This window comes from Thunnus maccoyii, chromosome 23, assembly GCF_910596095.1.
Source record: "Thunnus maccoyii chromosome 23, fThuMac1.1, whole genome shotgun sequence".
NCBI classification, from domain to species: Eukaryota; Metazoa; Chordata; class Actinopteri; order Scombriformes; family Scombridae; genus Thunnus; species Thunnus maccoyii.
The window spans coordinates 6,445,483-6,453,442 of NC_056555.1; the positions used below are offsets into that span (position 1 = coordinate 6,445,483).

Below are 7,960 nucleotides of genomic sequence, written 5' to 3' on the forward strand. Positions count from 1 at the left end.
TGCCGCCCATTCACATTGCCAAACAAACTGCCCGAGTGTGTCACTTCCCTTTACAGCCCTGTTGTTTTGTTCAGATCAATGCCCCAGTAATTGATATTTCCCCTGATTTTAAGTCTAATCAGTCCAAGGGCCAATCACTTCCTTCTTAGATGGACAAAACATGCAAAGTGCCTTTTTAAATAGCTGATAAATATTTAACCTGATATTTTATCAATGTTATTAGTAATTAATCAGAAGGCTATTAATTACCATTAAGGTGGACACAATAGAGCTGTTTGAGGGAGAAAAGCAGCAGCAGGAAAAAGCTGAGAGAAAAAAGGATATAAAGTTATTCTGACCTCACTAGTTAAGCTTTACAGGTCAATTTGTGAGCAATCAACAGTACAGCAAATACAAAACCCTGATGAGGAAACAGTGATCAAAGACAAAAGACAGGTTTATTACAGGTTGGGTAATAAGGAAGGGACTCATAAAAACATATTGCATCAAAGCAAACGCAATGAGCAAAGTAACTTTGTCAAGTAAAGATTCAATAATATGAGAAATGAAGTAAGAATAGATCAACATGGTGGATATCTTAGACACATGTATGTTTTTTGTCTTTGAGGTTTGTAAATTTCTGTTTATTTTGAATCAAGTTTTCATCGAAAGTTCTTCATGTTCTAAAAACCTTAAAAATCAAACTCAAGGCTTGTCTTTCTCAACAAAACAAACCATTTAACCATCCTGTCTGCTCAGAGTTGTGACTAGACACAGCGCTGAAAATAGTTACCAAAGAACTCTGATCATCACACGTCGTGATCTGAACACACATTCAGATGTAGCTGTTGCTCACTGCACTTAACCTGAAACTACCTGTCATATAATATTTTACAAACACCTTTCAGAGAGAGCTAAACGTGGGTATGGAATAGTTTACTATTTCTGTTTCTACACTTGTCAGAAAATGAGTGTGCAGAGACAAATGTTTTTCAGTTAGCGCGTCTGTTAAGTATCAAAATGCAAGAAATGCTATAAATGTACATATGGGAAAAGGAAACAGACTGAGGATGACTAAGTTCAGCTGTGGCCATTGCAGGACTCTAATATTTAACTGTTCTGGTGCTATTTTTGAGGAATTGAAAGGAATTAGGTGGTCTAGCAGGTTGATAGATTAGTTGTAATACACCTATACCAGTCTTTTATCTGTTTAACCTTAATTGATCCAGGCAGTCCTGCTGAAAATCTGTTGGCCGTGAACACCCCATCAAGACAGACAAGAAAAGTTGTTTGCAAGCAACACGAGCAATGTACAAATTAGGGTTGACTGATGTGTATATTTCTGCATTATTTATTATTTTTCATGTTTTTCTTGAAGGAATTCATAAATGAGAATTTGTGCTAATCTTCTGTGTATTTAAATTGGAAGATTTTCATGTCTTTTGGTTTCCCAGAATTCAAAGGGGTACTCCAGTGATTGCATCTCTGTAAAGCTGGGAGACTAAAATGATTAAATAATGCAACAGAGGCCCAGATATCTTAACTTTCAGTCCCTAGTATGATTAAAGTCTCCAAATAGTGAATCCTACACTTCCCATAATGCAATGTGATAACAGCCTTCTGTCTAGTAAATATCCATGTCTTTAAAAGTCCATGAACCCAGTCTGTTATTCAGGCTTTCTGTTAGGAATCTGAAGTCTCTGTGCTTTATATGATGAAGCTGAGATAACCCTGATGACATCATCAGTTTAGTCTTAGATGACATCATCAGGGTCATTTTTTCAGACCACAGAAAACATGATACAACTGTTTTCAGAGGTGGAGTGCCCCTTTTAATTACTAAAAACAAAATGTCTGGAAACATACAGTCAATCAATCTGCATCACATCAGATGGGCAGCCCTGATTGGCTAGTATTTTTCCTCATAGTAAAATACGTATATATTGTATGTTGTAACCCAAATACAAATAACATAAAAGCTAAGACTGGGCTGTTGGAAGCCGCTGGTCGACAGCGGCAAGACAGATGCATGATGGGGGATTTTGTTGATGGCTACCGCTGCAGATCCTTGTTGTGTCTAATCACTGGAACACACTGACACAACCTGGAAAGCCAAACTGCTTCTTATATCACAGCCAAACAGTTATTCATGCAACCCAGATGGGAAAAGCTGTGTGTGTGCACGAGTGCATGTGTGTGTGTGTGTGTGTGTGTGTGACAGAGAGAGAGAGGGAGAGAGAGAGAGAGAGAGAGAGAGAGAGGGAGAGAGAGAGAGGGTGAATGTAAGTGCAAGTGACAAAAATATCTACATTTTGATGAAGTAGACACTCAGTGCTTTTTGTTGTGATGTGACGTGCCACCTTTGTTCAATGTCAAACTCATGTTGTGTGTTGTAATAGAAAAGTTCTGACTATTATTTTTATTTCTTCAAAAGTAGACACTGAGGAGATGAAAGTAAATGTTTTTAAAAAAGTAAACGAAGGATAAATACTATATTTTGGATCTATACAATTCTACATGTACACCAGATGACTTGAAATCCATTACTATGTCACTTTATCTAAAGGGAGCTAAATTATTGTGACTTCATTTCTCCATGAGGTTGAGAAGAAAGAGTTCAGGATCTAGAAGAGAATATTAATAAAACATGCCACCTCCATCATGCGCTACGCAAGACAATTCATCTCCGAAGGACCAAACCAGCTTACTGACTCGCCTTGTGTGGTGTCAGTTGGATCGATGTCATATAATGTCATGAAAAGATAACTCCCTAACTTAGAGCAAAATATATGAATCCTTATAAACAAACAATTTGCTTCTCTGCCTCAGAAACCTCTGACTTGGATAATAATGTCGTTCCCCCCCTCCTCCCTCCTCTCATTAAAGCAAGAATTCAGTCTCAACACAACCTTGTAAAATGTTTTAAACCACCCTCCACAGGCCAGGACTATGTTGTGAGGTATTAAGTGTGATGATGTGTACATATTGTTGTAGACAACTGAAGGAACCTGTCTGAAGGAAATGCTCATTAATATATTCATTCACATTGATGAGTTTTTATGTTGGTAAAATGCTTAAAATAATAAAATTAAACACTTAAAGTCCCATGGTTTCTTTATTGGATCAAACACATGTTGTGACTGTGGCATTTATTTATTTCTACTGCATGAATTGTGCTATTATTTCTGGAAGAATGGGAACTTTTGATTATATGTCAGTAAAAAATTGATTCTTTCTTTTTGCCTTAGGCCAGCAATATGCCATATTGGTGCCATACTGTCCCTTAAGACCATCAAATGCGCCTGTGTCCATTATTGCCGGTGAGCATCGAAACAAACAAACTGACCAGTCAATATTTTACATCTGCATGGCTGAACTTGGTATTGTCCTAACAAGTAACCTAACTGCAGTGCTTCCTTGAGGCAACAAATGGAAACACACCAGTTTAGGAATAAAATATGCCTTTAAACCATTAAGTTGTTAAATAGTCAGATTTATCCTACCTTTTCTTTTTCTGACCATGTGGCTGTTTTCCATCCCAAAATGCAACAATGTGTCCACTTCAGCTCCTCCTTTGATAAATCTGAAATATGTCATCAGAAATGAGAATGTGTGAAAATTATAAAATGTACAAATAAATTGGTGTGAAGGTCTCAGGGCAATGATATACAGTAGAGAGTTAAGCTAAGGAGTATGTGGCAGTAAAGTGAAACAGACCACATTGATAATAATACTTTTTGTTAATACAATCTACATGTAAAAACAAAACAAAACAAAACAAACAAACAGGTGTTAAATATTTTGCAAAAGTTATAAAATGATTCCACATATTTCTCAGACTCATTAGGAAGTCTGTTTTTCATTTTCACAGCAGCCTAGTTTGCTGTTGTGGTTCACTGAGGCCAGTAGAGGGAGCTCTTGATACATCAGTGCATTTTCAGCTGCTCAGTGTGTTTATTATGAATGGGCACCAATAACTATACAGCTGTTGTCATGTGAAAACCTTCTATCTCCCCGTTTGGTTGATCATTTCTATCAAAGGATTAAATGCTTCTGGCTGGTTAACAAACATATTTATAATGAACTTTAAAAAGCATGATGGCCAAATGTTGTTTTTCTTATTCCCTAAAATGTAGCGCAGGAAAATGTATGAAGTGCAAAAATGTTCTGTTTCTAGATGGTTTGTGTCAAACATGATACTGATGTACACATACAGAGAGAGATTTGTCGTCATGATGCAGGAGAAACAAGATTCAACAGGTGTTAATGTATATGCTGTTTAAATGCTTGAGATGTATCATGCTTGTTATCTGCAAACACATTCTTCACTCTTAATCTGCAGGACACGTTTTTATGTCTGTCATGGTTGTAAAGAAAGAAACACATTTTCACCTCACTGGCAGCTCTATATAGAAAAACAACAGCAACATGCACACAGTGAGGACAGACTCACCTTTGGAGGCAACAGGAGAGGGTGACGAGGTCAAACCTGTGCTGCTTAGTGGAAAATTATGTCTGTAGCCTAAAGCATAAAAAAAAAAAAAATCTCTGTTATCTGTTATATACATGTCGTGACCCGCAGCATAAGCATACAGTAAACGGTGCGGGTGCAAAAACTGCAGAGATAAAGTGTGCAGACTGCAAGGCTCACTGTTTTACATTAAATTGCAAATTTAGCATCTAATTATAAAACAAACAAACTCGTGTTTCTGAAGATGCTGGTTGATCTAATTAGTTGTTAAAATGCTTTTAGAGGCAGTGCCGGGAGAGAACAAGTTGAGATGTTATTGTAAACACGCACACAGTCGGTCATTAATTATATTTCCCCCTAAACCATATTTTGGACCATATCATATTTCAATTGCCTATGAATGTTTTTTTATTTCAGGAAGGAGCATATGAAGGCAGGACACAATGACACATATGTGAATAGCAACATAAGAGTTCATTTCAATTTTATTCAGATTATAGATTATAATCATTGCAGATAAACTACGAGTAAGAACATTTTCTCTCATCCAGGTGCAAAGCTGTCATCCGATGTCACGCTTTCACGTGCAAAATCTCCGTTACATACACGGTTATAAAAGCACAACAAATCAAGTTTTTTTTTCCATTCAGCAAAAGTCTAGTTGTGTTAACCGGGTTTTTCTTAATCCATTTTCCCAATTAAGGGAAGCGGGTTTGTGGTTTACGTTAAGAAACGAGGTTACCACAGAGTGCAGACAACAAGGCTTTGCAGGTTACTCACGTGCTTTAAACGCACCTGGTGCAGAGGTGACGGTGCACGCGCTCCACTGTCATGACCCCGATATTACCCAAACCTGCAGAATGATTTAACCCTCATCTACCTACACATTTAACAGACAAGGACTACTGACTGAGGCCTCAAGAGGAAACTACTGTAAAAAAACAACAATCATAGCAAAATGTTAACTTATCTCATCTCAAAACATTAATGTCATCTGAAAAAACTGATCATTATTATTTTAAGAAAGTTACAGTTTATTTGCATATCGTGTAAAACAAGAACACATACTTTTATCCCAAGTACAATCTTTACACAAAGCCTTCAAAATGACTGACATAGTGTCCCCAGACTCCCTGATAGTGTGTTATACTTTAAATTAGGACCCCTGGCAAACATGAACTCAATAAATAGTTCCATCTATTGGTGGAATTGGGTGCTTTTGACTGGGGTCCTCCAGGACACTAATACGTTGGTATTTTTAAAAAGCACTAATTAAAAACAGAAACAGAAAACAATGATATGAAGTCATTAGGAACAAACTGACTGACAAAGTCATGAAAAACTGGAATGATAGAATAAAACACCTATGAGATATGATGAAAAGTATACAGTACCTCTGGGGTTATGTTTGTCATTTTGTATAGTGGATTGACAAAGAGATTACATTTAATCCACTGGTTAATGAATAATACAATTATCTTTATGTGTTATTTGACAGTTTACACAGAGGATAAAGATGGCACAGACAGAGGTTTACTTCCTATAGATTTTTCTATTGACACCCAGAATCAATTTAATGTAGAATAAACACAGTATCATTCACTTGAAGTTTTTATTTACTTTACTTTTAATAATAGTTACCTAATGTACAATTGTTATATAGGCTAACCTTTGGTATCGCTATAGTTATCGCTATAGTTAAGAGGTGGTGTCAAAATGACCTAAATTAAAAGACCATGGGTGTATAAGGAAAATATATCAGTTCTTTCTACAAAAAAGTTGCCTGACTCAGATTAAAAGTTACTACTACATCTGCTACATCAGATCTACTATATTTCAAGTCTGTCTCTATGTAATATTTATAGTCAGGTTTTCATATGAACAGTGAAACAGGTTCTGCTTGCTGTAATCATACCTCCGCTTCATACTGGTCATTAGGAAATTCTTCCTAACGAGCTATCAGTGGAAGTGATGGGAGACAAAATCCATAGTTTGCGTTCTGAAAAATATATTCCAGAGTTTATCTGAAGCTAACATGAAGCTTCAGCAGTCTGAATCAGACAAATCAAGCGGGTATCTTCCAAACTTAAAGTGTTTTTAATATGATATTCCCTCTTGGTGTTTTTCCAGACAGTGTTTCCTTTCTGGGCTGCAGTGGTGGGACGGTAACAAAGGAATTAGGACAGGAGCTCGTTAAAACTGGTATGAACAGCAGGAAAACCCATTTCATTGTTCACAGGACCACCTGACTAGTGTTTTAAGACTTTTAATTAGATGTCCTGAGTTTTAAATCAGAACATCTGAACTATTTGCTGGCTATATAACTGCAGGCTCAGCCTCGCTGAGATAGTGACATTCTTCTGTCGTGAGTAAGAAAAACACAGAGTGTCCGTCACAGGACAACAAGGGGTGGAGCTCACTGACGCAGAAAGGTCAAACAGGACGACCAGGCGAGATCCAAAGCCTCAAATAAAAATCTGTAGCACAGCATCACATTTACAACTTCAAATTCACTTGAAATGTTTAAAAACTTTGGTGTAAACTGTGTCAACTTTTGTCAGTGAGATTTAGTTGTCTTTTTAATATCATAAATGTTTTAAACTCATCAAACCCTAAACTCTGAACAGACCAACAGGCAGAAACAAGCCTGGTGAGAATCTACCTCATACTGCTTTAAATGTGAAAAGGCTGTGAAGGTAAAGTACAGAAGCTAGCCTATTTGCATGAAATCAATCTGAAAACCATGGGGGAGGCTAAAGACCACTTAACTGGGGACAGCTTGTCCAAAAACTGATTTCTGGGTCAGTGGTTATGGTTAGGGTTAGGGTAAGTCTCCAGGAAATGAATGTAAGTCTATGTAAATTCCCCAAAAGTGACCTAGGACAACGTGCGTGTGTGTTTGTGTGTGTGTATGTGTGAGTGTGTGTGTGTGTGTGGATATCAATAGGTCCATTTGTAGTGGAGATGATAGGTTTTGATTTGTGTTTTATTGTTTCTGTTCATCTGCCAGGGACCACAGATGGAAATTAGCTGCTCTAAATCTGGTACAAATCATCTTTTCTCTTTGTTTGAGACTGATGTATTTTGTACATGGTCCCTGACACAAATAAATTTTATGAACTAAACTAAACTAAAATGTTCTCCACACAAGTTAGCACAATGACTGTAAAGTTAAAAGCCAAAATATGCTCTTAAAAATAACGAATACTCTTATAGTGAGGTCGTTGGTAGAAATTCCTGATATGAACTCATCTGCCTGGGCGTAGATTCCTTGTGGTTTTATTAGTCTATCACTATTACAATGATTTGAAATTCCCATAATATCCCCCTAAAAATGTATTACTGTACAGTTATACATACTACATTATCGACATTTTTCGTGTTTCCTGTTCACTTACAACGCTTCCGGCTTGCTAAAGTGCACGGGGACACGGTACTTTCTCCGCAGACAGCCTTTAAATGGGTTAACGAGCCAACCGTCGCCACGTGACCGTCGAGTTATATAATATA

At 37.1% G+C, this 7,960-nt stretch overlaps 1 long non-coding RNA gene across 3 annotated transcripts; it reads right to left on the bottom strand.

Annotated features, from left to right (window-relative positions):
• Positions 1–3,477: 3,477 nt before the first annotated feature.
• LOC121890390 lies at positions 3,478–7,939 on the bottom strand. Of its 3 annotated transcripts, none has more exons than XR_006093771.1 (4): positions 7,849–7,939; positions 5,246–5,381; positions 4,433–4,501; positions 3,478–3,562 (listed from the first exon to the last, which is right to left on the bottom strand). It is a non-coding gene; the product is annotated as an uncharacterized LOC121890390 (long non-coding RNA). The 3 variants fall into 3 exon arrangements; XR_006093770.1 differs by having other exon boundaries at positions 5,231–5,381; XR_006093769.1 differs by lacking the exon at positions 5,246–5,381 and having other exon boundaries at positions 7,849–7,934.
• Between the last annotated feature and the right edge of the window lie 21 nt (positions 7,940–7,960).